Source organism: Pipra filicauda, unplaced genomic scaffold (assembly GCF_003945595.2).
Source record: "Pipra filicauda isolate LSUMZ 115617 unplaced genomic scaffold, ASM394559v2 scaffold219_size1829416_pilon, whole genome shotgun sequence".
Lineage (NCBI taxonomy): Eukaryota > Metazoa > Chordata > Aves > Passeriformes > Pipridae > Pipra > Pipra filicauda.
In genome coordinates, this window is record NW_024104331.1 from 41,228 (window position 1) to 53,840 (window position 12,613).

A 12,613-nucleotide genomic window follows, 5' to 3' on the forward strand; every position below is an offset into this window, starting at 1 on the left:
TCTTCCAGTGGCAGTGAGATGTGACAGGGACACAGGAAGGTCACAGTGACCACAGGTGGCCACGGGTGAGGAGGAGGAGGGTGCTGCTCCCACGCCTGTGTGAGCTCACATGCGGGAGTGCAGGAGGACGGTGGAGCTGCTAATTAACCCATCATTAATGTTCTAATCTTGGGCTGAGGTGTGAATTTTTCCCCAGGCAGAGCCCAAGGCTGTTTGCACCCAGAACTGGGTGCTAAACCCTCCGTGTTTGGGGGTCCAGGCCACCCCTGAGCCCCCCCAGAGAGCTCTCTGGGCTGCAGTGCTCGTTAGCACGCCGAAGTCATTAATAAGCCTCCAAGGCAATTATTTACGCTTGCAGAGTGCGTGTGGCTGCAATTAAGGAGTATAGTGGGTCGTGGGGGATGAATAAAACATCAGTGTGACCTTGAGCTGGGGAGGGGGAGCTCAGGAGGGGCAGTTCCAGGGCTCCTGGCTGTCCCCAGGGTGTCACAGGGCGTGTTTGGGTGGGACAAGGCTGAAACAGGGGGATTTGGACCTGGATTTTTTTTGGAGTCCAGTCCAATAAAGGCATTTGAGCAATACCAGAGGGACCCTGGCCCCAAACACGTTATTGTGGAGCTCTTGGCACCCCTCTGTGTCCTTCTGTCCCTAGGGAAATGTCACCCTGTGGCCCCTCCCCAGGTCCCCTGGGAAATCCCAGAGGAGGAAAGGGAGCAGGGAAGGCAAACTGGAGAGCAGGGCACTGCCACCCAGGCAAGGATGTCCCAGCTCCCAGGGAGGGCTTTCCCACCTGCCTGAAGCTGGAGGAACTCTTGGTCCTGAGGGATTCTCTGGCCTCGGGGGGGGATGCAGGATGTGTCCCCCTGTGGCACAGCAGGGGGGGGTGGCACTGGAACAAGGGGCAGTGAGGGGCTCTCTGGCATCCTCCTGTTTCCAGGGGTTGAAACAGGCTCTGGGTGGCTCTTGGGGACAGTTCCCAGCACTGAACCTCTGACCCACTCCTTGAGGAGGCCACAAACGTGTGTGTGTGTGTGTGTGTGTTACAAAACCCCAATTCCCAAATTTCCAGCCCCCAAACTGGGATGACTGAGCCCCCCCCAGGAGATCCTGCCGTCCCTCCCCAACCCTCAGCCCCGTAGGTGCTTTGTCTCGGGGGTTTCCCCTCTCTCCATGCCGGTGACTGTCCCCTCCTCCCCTCCACACCCCCCAGCCTGGCAGGGAAGACGAGGAGGGAGGACCCCTGGCAGCGCTCAGCTGAGAGCTCTCTTGAACTTTGGGGAATTGGGCACTTCATTCTCCTTTCTCATCAGCGCTGGAGAGGTGTAGCCACGGCTGCAGCAGCTAATGCTGGTCCCCCCCTCCTCCTGCCCAGCCCTGCAGGCAGGAGGCTCAGACAAGAGCCCTCAGGAGCTCGGGGGCTCTGTCACAGCCCCGGCCCCACCCGGGGCTGGTCGTGACTGTGCAATGATGGAGAGGCTCCTGCAGTCCCTGCCAGGGGTTGATTTGCCCCTCTGGAGCCTCCAGGTTTGGATGCTCCAAAGCTTCAGCAGAAGCTGCCTGTCCCTGCATGAATCATAGCATCAGTTTGGTTGGAAAAGACATCCAAGACCATCGAGTCCAGCTGTTCCCCCACTTGGCACTGCCAAGCCCACCACTAACCACGTCCTCAAGTGTCACATCCACAGGCCTTTTAAATCCCTCTAGGAATGATGACTCAAATGAGGCTCTCAATCCTCCATCTGATGGAGGTTTTGTATTCGACCTCCAGCCTGCAGCACTTCAAACAACCCCACGGTGTGTCCCCCATGAGGGGACAGCCACCAAAGGTGCCACCAGACCACATCCCTTCCCCGGGGACTGCCCCGAGCCACCCCAGGGACACTCTATCTCACAGAGTCCAGCACATGGTCACCTCAGTGTCCACGTTTTGCTTTGCAATCCCAGCTTGCCCAGGGGTCAATCCCCTGTGCTCCAGCCCCCCGGCTCGCCCGCAGCGCGGGGGCTTCGCCGCTGCCCTTCTCCCCCGCATTTTTCCAGCCTTGACAAAAAAAATCAGCACTTCACTGCTCAGTGGTTTCCTTGGCAACCCCATTTCCCCATCCTCTCGCTTTGTGCGTCTGTAACCCCCCCTGGCCCCGGTCACTGGTCCCCAAAGAACAGTGACAGGCCCCTGGCCACAGGGATGGAGCAGGAGGTGGTGGGTCCCGATCCTGGGGGGACCCTCAGCCAGGGCTTCCCAAGAACCTGGGCTTCTTGGAAAGGGAATGGAGTGGCTGGTGGTGGTTTGTGTCTGAACTGGACTGAATTAAAGCTGGTTTGGAGCCGGCCTTTACCTCTCTGTGCACCTCTCATTCCAGGGTGGGAATGGCTTCCCACTGACAAAGAGTGAGTTTGGATTAAATGGGGATAAATTCCTCCCTGTGAGGGTGGGGAGGCCCTGGCACAGGTTGCCCGGAGAAGCTGTGGCTGCCCCATCCCTGGAAGTGTCCAAGGCCAGGTTGGACAGGGCTTGGAGCAACCTGGGCTGGTGGAAGGTGTCCCTGCCCATGGCAGGGTGGGGGTGGAATGACACGATCAAGGTCCCTTCCCAACCCAAACCATCCCGTGATTCCACGACTGGCAGCCTCTGCCACACACGGAGCGGATTCCCGCGCCCATTCCCATGTTTGCTTCCAATCAATAGGTAATGATCCCTCAGGCACAGGCGCTCGCCGCCTCCCCAGCCCTCAAGCCCACATGCAATATTTACGTGCTGACAGCCGCGGGCTCCCGGCACGACTCGCCCTGCTGTTGGCAGCAGACAGGATTCTGATCCCCTGGGAAAACCTCCGGCGCGGATCCCATCGCTCCCGCCCCCGCGCCGGGGCTGCTCCCGCGGGTCGCGTCCCTGGAGCCACGCTTGGCGTGGTGGGCGCAGGGGAAGGGGCCAGCCCTGCTCAGGAATCGGGCTGATTTTCCTTGAAAAAGCGGGAAAACGCAGCACCGGGGTGGTTTAGGGAGGGCAGGATTGATGCTGAGGGTGCTGAGTGGGGTTGGGGGAGCCCAGAAAACTCCCTGTGCCTTGGTGAGCTGGGAGAAACTTCTGCTCTACCCCCAAAGCAGGGACTCCAACAGCTATTCCCCAAATCCCAAAGGGGTGGTCAGTGCCCCCAAAGGGGTGGTCAGTGCCCCCAAAGCCGAGCAGACCCTGTGCCAGCCTGGGACTTGATGCTGAGTGAAAACAAGAGCTATGGAGACCCTAAATATTTTAGGGAGACCACAGCTGGTGCATCCACTTTGAGCCGTGGCTCAGCCAGAGTTTTCCAAGGTCTGGGCTTTTTATTCAGCTTTTTGTTTTAATTAAACCCTTAAAATCTGGTTTTCCTGAGTTGCCTCCAGGGGAGGGGCAGGGGAGGATGGGGTGTGCAGGGATTTGGGGGTGGATTCCATGGGGATGGATCCTACGTCTGTCAAAGGATGTGGAGGTGTGTGATGGTCCCTAAACACCTGGAGGAGCCAGGCAGGACACGCCAGGCACTGAATGTCACCCAAACAGCACTAAAATAGGGGGGAAAAACTGCTGAGCCTCTCAGTGCTGGCTCCAGCTCCAGGCTGGGATACAAACAGAATAATTTCCTTTCTCCTCCATTGTTCTGCCTTGATGTGAGTGAATCAGCTGCTTTGGAGCTGCTCTGAAAAAATTAATGATTGCCCAAGCCAGCCCCACCATCCAGCCTGGATCTCCAGGCGAGCCAAAATACTCGGAGCAAAGCCATGGATTTGAGCTGACTGGGTATTTGGTTTGGGGTGTTTTTCATGGAAAAAAAAAAAAGGGGGGGGGAGAAATCAGTTTTCACCTGCAATGTTTGCATTTCATTGGGGGGAAATGATTCATGGAGGTGTAGGGCTGTGATTCTGCAGCCCAGGCTTTGTGATGATTGAAAGCATCAAAAGACCCCAAACAGGACCCACATTTTCGCTTCTGAAGTGGAATGTGTTTCATGGAAAATTACAGAATACACTTTTCCCAAAGAAAAACCCTGTGCCCTTTTGTTTCCTGGCTAGAAAGGTTTGCTGAGTCTGCAGAGCACTTTGATCTCAGCCTTCCTAAAATCACGGTGCTTGGCACAGACCTTTTTTTTTCCCCCTCCTTTAGCTGGAGAGGCAGAGAACTGAGCAAAGATCCCCCACTGAAAGCAAAAAATAAAATTTCCCCCCGCTTTCAGCTGGAATCCTGCACACTCTTCCCTCTCACAGCCAGGATGGAGGAGACGCACGGGGAAAACCCTCCCAAAAATGCCATAAAACTCCCCCCAAGTCCCCCAAAACCACACGAATTCCTACCCCTGCGCTTCCCACATCAGTAAGTCGACCTAAATATTACAGAGGGAAAAAAAAAAAACCACGTTGGCTTTTTCGCCTGACACTTATTTTTCTCCCTGCCAGGAGCTCTCGGGCACTCGGCAATTAGGAGCTGCAGATTAATCTTGAGTGATATAATGAAGTGCTGGGCGGCTGGAGGACAGGGCTGCTGAGCAGGGGGGGGTGTTTGCTCCCCAGATTAACGTGGTTTAGGCCAGGTTTAGCGCAGACAGAGCACTCAGGGTGGTTGGGGGGCTGTGGGGCTCAGTGGGATATTCGGGCTCGTCCCCATCCCCGGCTGCTCTGCATCCAAACACGTGGAGCGGGCGGGGTTCGTGCTGCAGGATGAAAACGATCTTTGCACATTTTCTAACCCCGAGCCGCTTGTAACGTCTCCAAAGTGTCTTTCCACCTGCTTTGCACCCTCCCAGCATCTCCCAGCCCCCGGTCAATTGTTTTCTTGAGGAAAAATGGCCCAGGAGGGCAGGTCGGAGCTGTCCCGAGGTCTGCCTCCCCCCAGCCACGTCTGTGCCTCCTTTCATAGAATCATGGAATGGTTTGGGCTGGAAGGGACCTTAAAGCCCATCCCAATCCAGCTCCTGGGACACCTCCCACTAGCCCAGGTTGCTCCAAACCCTGTCCAACCTGCCCTTGGACACTTCCAGGGATGGGGCAGCCACAGCTTCTCCGGGCAATTGTGCCAGGGCCTCGCCACCCTCACAGGGAAGAATTTCTTCCCAATATCCCACCTAACCCTGCCCTCTGTCAGTGTGAAACCACTCCCTGTGTCTTGTCACTCCAGTCCCTTGTAATTAGTCTCTCTCCATCTTTCTTGTCAGCTCCCTTCAGGTACTGGAAGGCCACAATTAGGTCACCCCGAAGCCTCTTTTCCAGGCTGAACAATCCCAATTCTCTCAGCTCTTCTTCTTTTCTCTGAGTTCCCCACAAGCCCAAGAGCCGAGAGCAGCTGGCACAGGGGGCCACATTCTTCCTTGTCTTTCCAAAATGAGAATATAAATAGCCTTGTCCTGTAAGGAAGCCATTACCCAGGAGCTGTGCCACCAGCGCCGGCCGCTCGCAGCAAACTCATTTCCCCACAGCAGCCAATTTATTCCCGACTCTGACAGGGTCAGACACCGTCAGGGAAGCAAATGCTAATTAATAGCACTGTGCAAAGCAGCCTGTCCGGGCACGGCGTGTAATTAGTGAGCAAACTGCTCCCACCACAGCGCCGGGGATGTGGGGAAAGGGGTGAGGGAGCAGCTCCTGGGAGGGACCCGCTGCAGCTCCCAGTTATAACTCAGGGTGAGGGCACTAATTGTGCTGGGGAGGTGTGTGTCACGCTGCTGTCAGCGAGACTGTGACACTCCAAATGTCTCCCTGCATCCCTTCGATCCCTGCATCGCCCTCCCTGTCCCGGTAGCCGACCCTGTCCCTACTGTCCCCTCCGCCGAGGGTTCGTGCTCCCTCCCTCGTTGCCCGGTCGTTTTGCAGGTGAACGTGACATTTCCTCGGGCCAGGAGAGCTGCTCAGGAATACAAAAACTCCCGGTGATGGGGGATGCAGAGCCCAGGGAGGAATCATGTGCTAATGCCCTTACACTGCTGCCGTGGTGAGTCATCCAGGCCCTCCGAGGATCCCGGCTGCGCTTGGATACCGAGAAGGTGGAAGCGCAAGGCGGGAGGAAAAACTGCTTTGCTCGGAAGATATCTTGGATACAGCAAGGAATAAAAATTGTCCCCCTGGCACCCACCCCCGTCCCACAGCTGTGGGGAGGAGGGTGGGCAAGGAGGGGCTCATTTAGTGGAGAAATGGGAACACTCAGCCTGGGAACATTCAAGTCAATAACAGAGCACAGCTATTAGTGGTTTTCTTCCTCCTGCCTGGAGGAGGATGGGCCTTTCCATCAGGCTGGTGGGGAAAATCCATCCTGGGGTTGGGAATCGGGTTGGAGCATCACCTTGAAGGTGGTTATGGGCAGGCACTGCTTCCCTTCATCCACAGCAGCATCGCTGCTCTGGTGCTCCTGGTCACTCAGCCACATCCACATGGATATGTGTGTGTTGCTACTTCCATAGGGACAGGAGGGTCTCCAGTTCCCCGGGACCACGGCCACCCCTGACCAAACTTTGCCATGGGATGCATCTTCCCAGCCGAGAAGAATGAGTTAAAACCCCAAAAAAGTAGAAAACATCCTCTAAATCAACAGCATTTTAGTTAAGCCAACACCTCCCTGTGCCAGGGCTGCTCCTGGCATGGCTCTGCCTCCACCAAACCGGGCAGCAGGAAGGGATTTACACATCAAACATCCTCTTCCCCAAGCTGCTGCAGCCAAAGCCTTGGGAGAGGGGGAAAAAAACCCCTCTCTTTTCCAGCTGTTTTCCTCTCCCTGTAAATAAACATCTCTGGGCAGAGCGTTTCCCTCAGCCTCAGGCTTTGGTTGGACATCAGTCATTTCATATTGCTCTTTTAAACCCTTGTGTTTGGCTCTCAGCCGTTTCGCCCGGCTCAAAGCAGGATGTTGGCACTTTGTGTTTAGAAAATATTTATCTGTATTTAGATAGGGAGACAGATAGCTGTGGAAGAAGAGCTGTTCCAGTCATTAAACCACCGCTTTCAATTTTTCCTTATTACTATTCTTCATTTAAGCACAGGCCGGGCTGGCCAAGTGCTCCCCAGGGACAGACCAGCTGAGCCCGGCAGGTTTGCAGCTCTGAAAGGGGGGGGTCTCCAGAAAAAAAAAAGTTAAAATTATAATCAGAGAGGAAATCTTCCCTGAAAATGTCTTCCCAAGGCAGAGGCACTCAGGAAGAGGACGGGGATGTGGCTGGAGTCTGTCCCTGGCTTCGTGCTGGGCTGGGAAGGCTTCAGGGAGGAAGAGTGGGAGCGGGTGGGAGGAAGATCCAGCATGTTTGTGAGATGCAGGGGGGTGAAGGGAGGGGGGAGTTGTGCCTTTCAGGAGAAGAAAGAAAAGAGGGAGAGAAATCACCTTCTCTGATCAGCTGTCTGAGGTTCTGCAGGATGGAGAGGCTGGAGGAGGGGGAGCTGCCTTTGAAGCTGGGAGAGGCACAAACAGGCGATGGCTGAGTGCAGCAGCCTTCACTGGCACTGCTCCTCTTCCTCCAGCTCCTTCCTGCTCCCTGCCCTCTGCCCAGACTGGCAGCCCACCCTTGGGATGGCCAAAACACCCTTTTAGGGGTGCCCAGCATCCTGCTGGGTTCTCACCGTTGCTCACGTACCGGGCTCTCCCAGAGCCAGGGATTTTCTCCAAGACCCAGCACTGATGGGGTTCAACTCCTTTCCCTCCCTTTTCCCTGGACATCCCTCTGCTCTGCCAGTGCTGATTGATGGGCAGGGAACACCAGCAGCAGCTCTGCCCCTCAGCTCGGTGTCACTCTCAGCAGCGGCGAGGGAAGCAGGTGGCAGTCTTGGAAAAACCCGGCACTGGGCAGCCACCATCTGTGTCCCTGTGGGTGGAGGAGGTGCTGCCCTCCCCGGGTGCTCTCCTGAGGCCACCAGGGCCAGCCAAGACAGATGGGAGCAGGCACCTGATGGTATCAGGCTGGGAACTGAAGCAAAGCAAAATCCCCAGCGCTGGCAAAGGGGTGGGGGAGGAACCCACGGAGACAGCTGTGGCAGGGATGGCATCACCAGGAATGTTCATCCCCAATCAACAAGGGATGCTGTTGGCTCTTCTGCTGGAGATCCAGCTTGGACAAGCCAGGGATGAGCTGGAAGGCGGGTGGCTGGTGACCAGAGATCTTTGTTTGGGCTCTGGCCAAACCTGTGTCCAGTCTGGCTCTGGCTGATTCCAGCTCCTGAGCCCTCCAGAGCTCGGTCGAAGCAGCAAGGAAAAATCCTGAGCTTTGCTGAGCTTTTTGGGGTGAGTCCTGCCCCAGCCCTGAGCCATCCCTCACCCCTGTGGCATCCAGGGGCAAAGCCATGCAGGTGAGGGACGCTGTGGATGGACTCCCTGCACAAGTCCAGCCCTCAGGATCCGCTGAGCATCCTCAAAACTTCCCAGAATTCTGCCACAAACCCGAGCATCTCTTCAGGACCTGCTCCTGAGAGCCCACACTGTGATGGGGACACTCTGCCCCATGGCCAGGCAGTCACCCTGCCCAGCCCTGGCACTGGCTCTGAGATAACTGGGAAAAGATCCTTAATCACACCCTGTAACCCCCACTGCTCAATCCCTTGCCATTGCCTCCCTGACCTCCACATCTTGGCTCCTGGCAGGGACTGACTGGCATGAAAACAAAGCTGGTGGGAGCTGATGCTCTTTCTGCATCTCCAAACCACCCAGCTCTTCATCCTTCAGCCCCAAACCAAACCTTAGCCAACCCCTCCCGCACTTTTCCGCCAGGTTTGCACCGAAAAGAGGTTTCCTGTCTGCTCCCAACCCCAAACCAACTCACCCCACAGACTTTTGCAGGAGCATGAAAACAGGTGGAGGGAAGAGCTGGGCTCTGTGTCCAGAGCAAGAGGCACCAAAGCTGCGCTCTGGGATTTGGCACAGTTAAGAGAGCAGCAGGATTGCAGCTGGGATAGCGCTGACCTGGATTCCCAACATCAAAGACAACACCAGCTTCCTCCCCAGCATCCCTGGAGCCCTCAGAGGAGGTGAATCAACGGGCTGAATGCCCACGTGTCCGTCCCATCCCTGGCACTGGCACCCAGGATGGCGAGTGCTGGCAGGAGTGTCCCCCCTGTGCTGCAGCACAGAGCTAAAAATCTGCAGAAAATCTAAATACTGAGAAAGAAAACTGCCTCCTCCACGATCAGGGTGGTCAAAGGTGGCCCAGGGGGTCTAAGCCACATCTAGCCTGGGTCTAACCCCCATCCTGCTGGTACAGGAACAGGCACTGGCAAATCTCCAGTCAGATTTGTGGAGGTGGACAAATGGATCTTATCCCTTAGGAAACCTGGCCCTAACAGTCCTCCTTGTCCCTTGCTAGTGCTGCATGTGTGACCTTGTCCCTCCAGCATGTCATGACCAACCCCGGGCACCAGGACACACAGTCCCCATGTCACCACAGGCCACGGGCACCAGGACACACAGTCCCCATGCCCCAATCTCAAGGGACCCTCCTCCCTGCCCGGGAAAGCCCAGCCCCATCCCCTCGGGCAGCCCAGGGGTCACACTGACACCAGTTCTCTCCACCAGCAGCAAAAAAGCTTAATTTTTTCCTGCCGGGCTCCGTCTGGGAGCAGCATCCCAGCCTGGATTCCCCCTCCCCACGCTGGTTCGTTTATGAGATGACTCACAAGTTGTTGATGCTCCCGACGCGCATCGGATGGAAGCAGCGCTGCCACCTCCGAGCGCCAGCCGGGGAGGAGGGGGGGGCACAGCCCGGGCTCCCGGCGCCCCGAAATCCAGGGAGACGCTGCCAGTTCCCAATCACTGCTCCATTGTCAGCCAACGGCAGCACAGAGGGGGGCGGTGGGGTGGCGAAAATACCTAAATAAGCAACAATCAGGGAAAACAAAGGCCCTCCTGCGGGGATTGAGTCCCGCGGGGATGGGGTGTGATGCACGTCCTTCCTTCGCTGCCGGAGCGGCTCGGTGCCCACGGGGCACTTGCTGTCCCCATCCCTGCCGCTTTTATGGGGCCGGGCACGAGCCTGGGTGAAGGAAAAGTTTGGTAGCCCCCTCCAATAAAATAATGACTTTGGAGGCATTTTTCAAGGAAAAAGGATGAACCAGCTGATGCACCCGCCCTGTGTTGGGAAGGACCCTCGGCGCCCTGCGTGGGAGCAGAAGGCTCAGGGTAGGCTGGCACTGTCACCAGCCCGAGCCTAGCAAGGGGACAGTCGCCCTCATGTCCCAGGAACATCTCAGGAACACTGGTGGCATCACCCTCGGGACACCACCGACCTCCAGGAGAGGGATTGTTGACTGTAAGGTGCTGAGCAGTTTTCCCATCCAACCTCCAGACCCGGCTCCGACTCCGGGCAGCCCGGTGTGCAAACCTTGCCCTCGGACACAGCCCCTCCACGCCAAATGCCGAGGAAACAATGCTGCAAACCCCTCTGCCCCCCTCCCCCCTCCCATGCAGCCACGCAGAATGGGGAGGCAGAGAAGAATCTCATCTAATTTTAACTCCCCTGACGGACGGGCTTTGTTCTTTCCAGCAGCTGCCCCGCAAGGTATGAAAACATTCAGATATGTTGACGTGGGAAAACAAAACACACAAATCAGCCCATTTTCCTCTTCAAGGCCGATTTATCTGGAGCTGTCAGTGGCGGGAGGGGAAGTGATGAGCCCTGGGGAGATGGGGGAGCAGCCTGGACTTGCAGCTCGGTGGGTACCGGTGCGGTTGGGATGCTCGTGGAGCATCTGGTCCATTCTCTCCAAAGCCCCAAAACACCTCAGATCTACAGAAAACAGAACGACATTTTCTGCTGCAATTCCCCAAGGTGTGGTTCCGCACATGCCCCAGCCCATCCTCCAAAATGAGAGGAGCTGGATGCCGAGGGAGCCCCCCCAGAAATGTGGTTCACCACAACATGGGCTCCATCCTGGTGCCTCCACCGTACTGACAACTTGGGTTTCTGAGTTGGGATGGGGGGGATCAGACCCTGGAGAAGGGTTTCTGAGTTGGGATGGGGGGGATCAGACCCTGGAGAAGGGTAAGAGCAGCTCAGAGAGAGGGGGAGAGGGAGGGGCTGGCAAATCCTTCTGCAAGGGCTGGTGCATCACTTCTACAAGGGGATGGATGGATGGATGGGTGGATGGATGGGTGGATGGACAGAGTGAGGGATGGGTGGATGGATGGTGCAAACACAATCCTGTTCCTTTTGCATGTGGTTTTCACTACCAAGAGCAAAACCAGGCAAATAATTCCTTCTCTTGGCAGGGTGCAGGTGAAACATTCCGGAGGTTTTCCAAGCAGCATCTGATTTTGACTTCTAGGGCAGTGGATCTGTTGAGGGGTTTGTCCATTTGCTGCCCCAACAGGATTATTTTGGGATGTGGTGCATTTCAGCCACCCTGTCTGCATCCCCACAGGATCGATCATGGATGCAGAGTTCCAGGTCTGGGTGGTAGTTGCTCTAAAGGCAAAACCCTGCACAAATGAAAATCCTGCTTTTGTAGCACTGGGAGGTGAGAGAGAGACACAGGGACTGTGAGGGAAGCAGGAGAGCCCAGGGGGAGGCACTGGGGGCTGCTCCTCTTGCCAAAAACAACCCTCACCCCAGCTGAAAGCCAGTGCACTCAGCTGTCCCAGCACTGCTTCTTCAGGTTTGGGGCTAAAAAAAAACAGTAAAAAGGGAGCACTTCTATCCCTGGAAGTGTCCAAGGCCGGGTTGGACAGGGCTTGGAGCAGCCTGGGCTAGTGGAAGGTGTCCCTGCCCATGGCAGGGGGGTGGAACTGGATGAGCTTTAAGGTCCCTTCCAACCCAAACCATTCCATGATTCCAGGATTCTGTGAAGATGGGCACTACGGAGGAGGAATAAAAACTGAAGCTTCCCATCTCTGCACCACAGCCCTGAAATGTCACAGGCAGGACTCCAGCTGGCTGCCAATCTGGAAATTATATGAAAACGTCTAAATATTTTTATATATTTGTATTTTAGACATGGACATATTTCTATCACAGTTCTACACCGGGCAGAGCTGCCCTTTCTCCCACCTGGGCACAGGATGTAGCTCTGGTATCATCAGAGCTCTGTCCAAGGCTCTCTCTAACAGGGCCATGGCAAGACAAGGTGAGAAGCACCTACAGAGGCTTAGTGCCCTTCTGAATTCCTAAAAATCATTGGGGAGAAATCTTTGCCCGCCGCCCCATTTCCTCCTCCATTGAATTAACCTCCAGAGATTCCCATGGATTTTGACTGGAGTCCTGCCAGAGCAAATTCAAGGCTCTTGCCTGTTATTTTTATGGCCATTTTAATTAAAACCAATAAATTCCGGGGGGAAAGTGGGTCTTTCCAGTGTGAAATACACTTTGTCAAGTTTGCAGCCTCTGAGTAAATCAAAACGCTGCCGTCAGGGGCTCCAGCTGTAAATCCCCCTGGATGGATCCCAGCTCACCAGGCAGGTGAGTAATGTGAATTTTCCTCCTTGACAGCCTCAGTATCTCTCTCACTTCCTCCATTTGATTTATTATTTATCCATTTTTCAGGGTGCGGAGGAGAAAATAAGAAAATAAGAGCTAAGGCATTGCCATGGAGAACTTCCCAAGAGGAGCAATCCCATGGGAGAGCAGGACTCCATCTAAGATCACAGAATCACAGAATGGGTTTGGACCTTAAAGATAATCCAGTC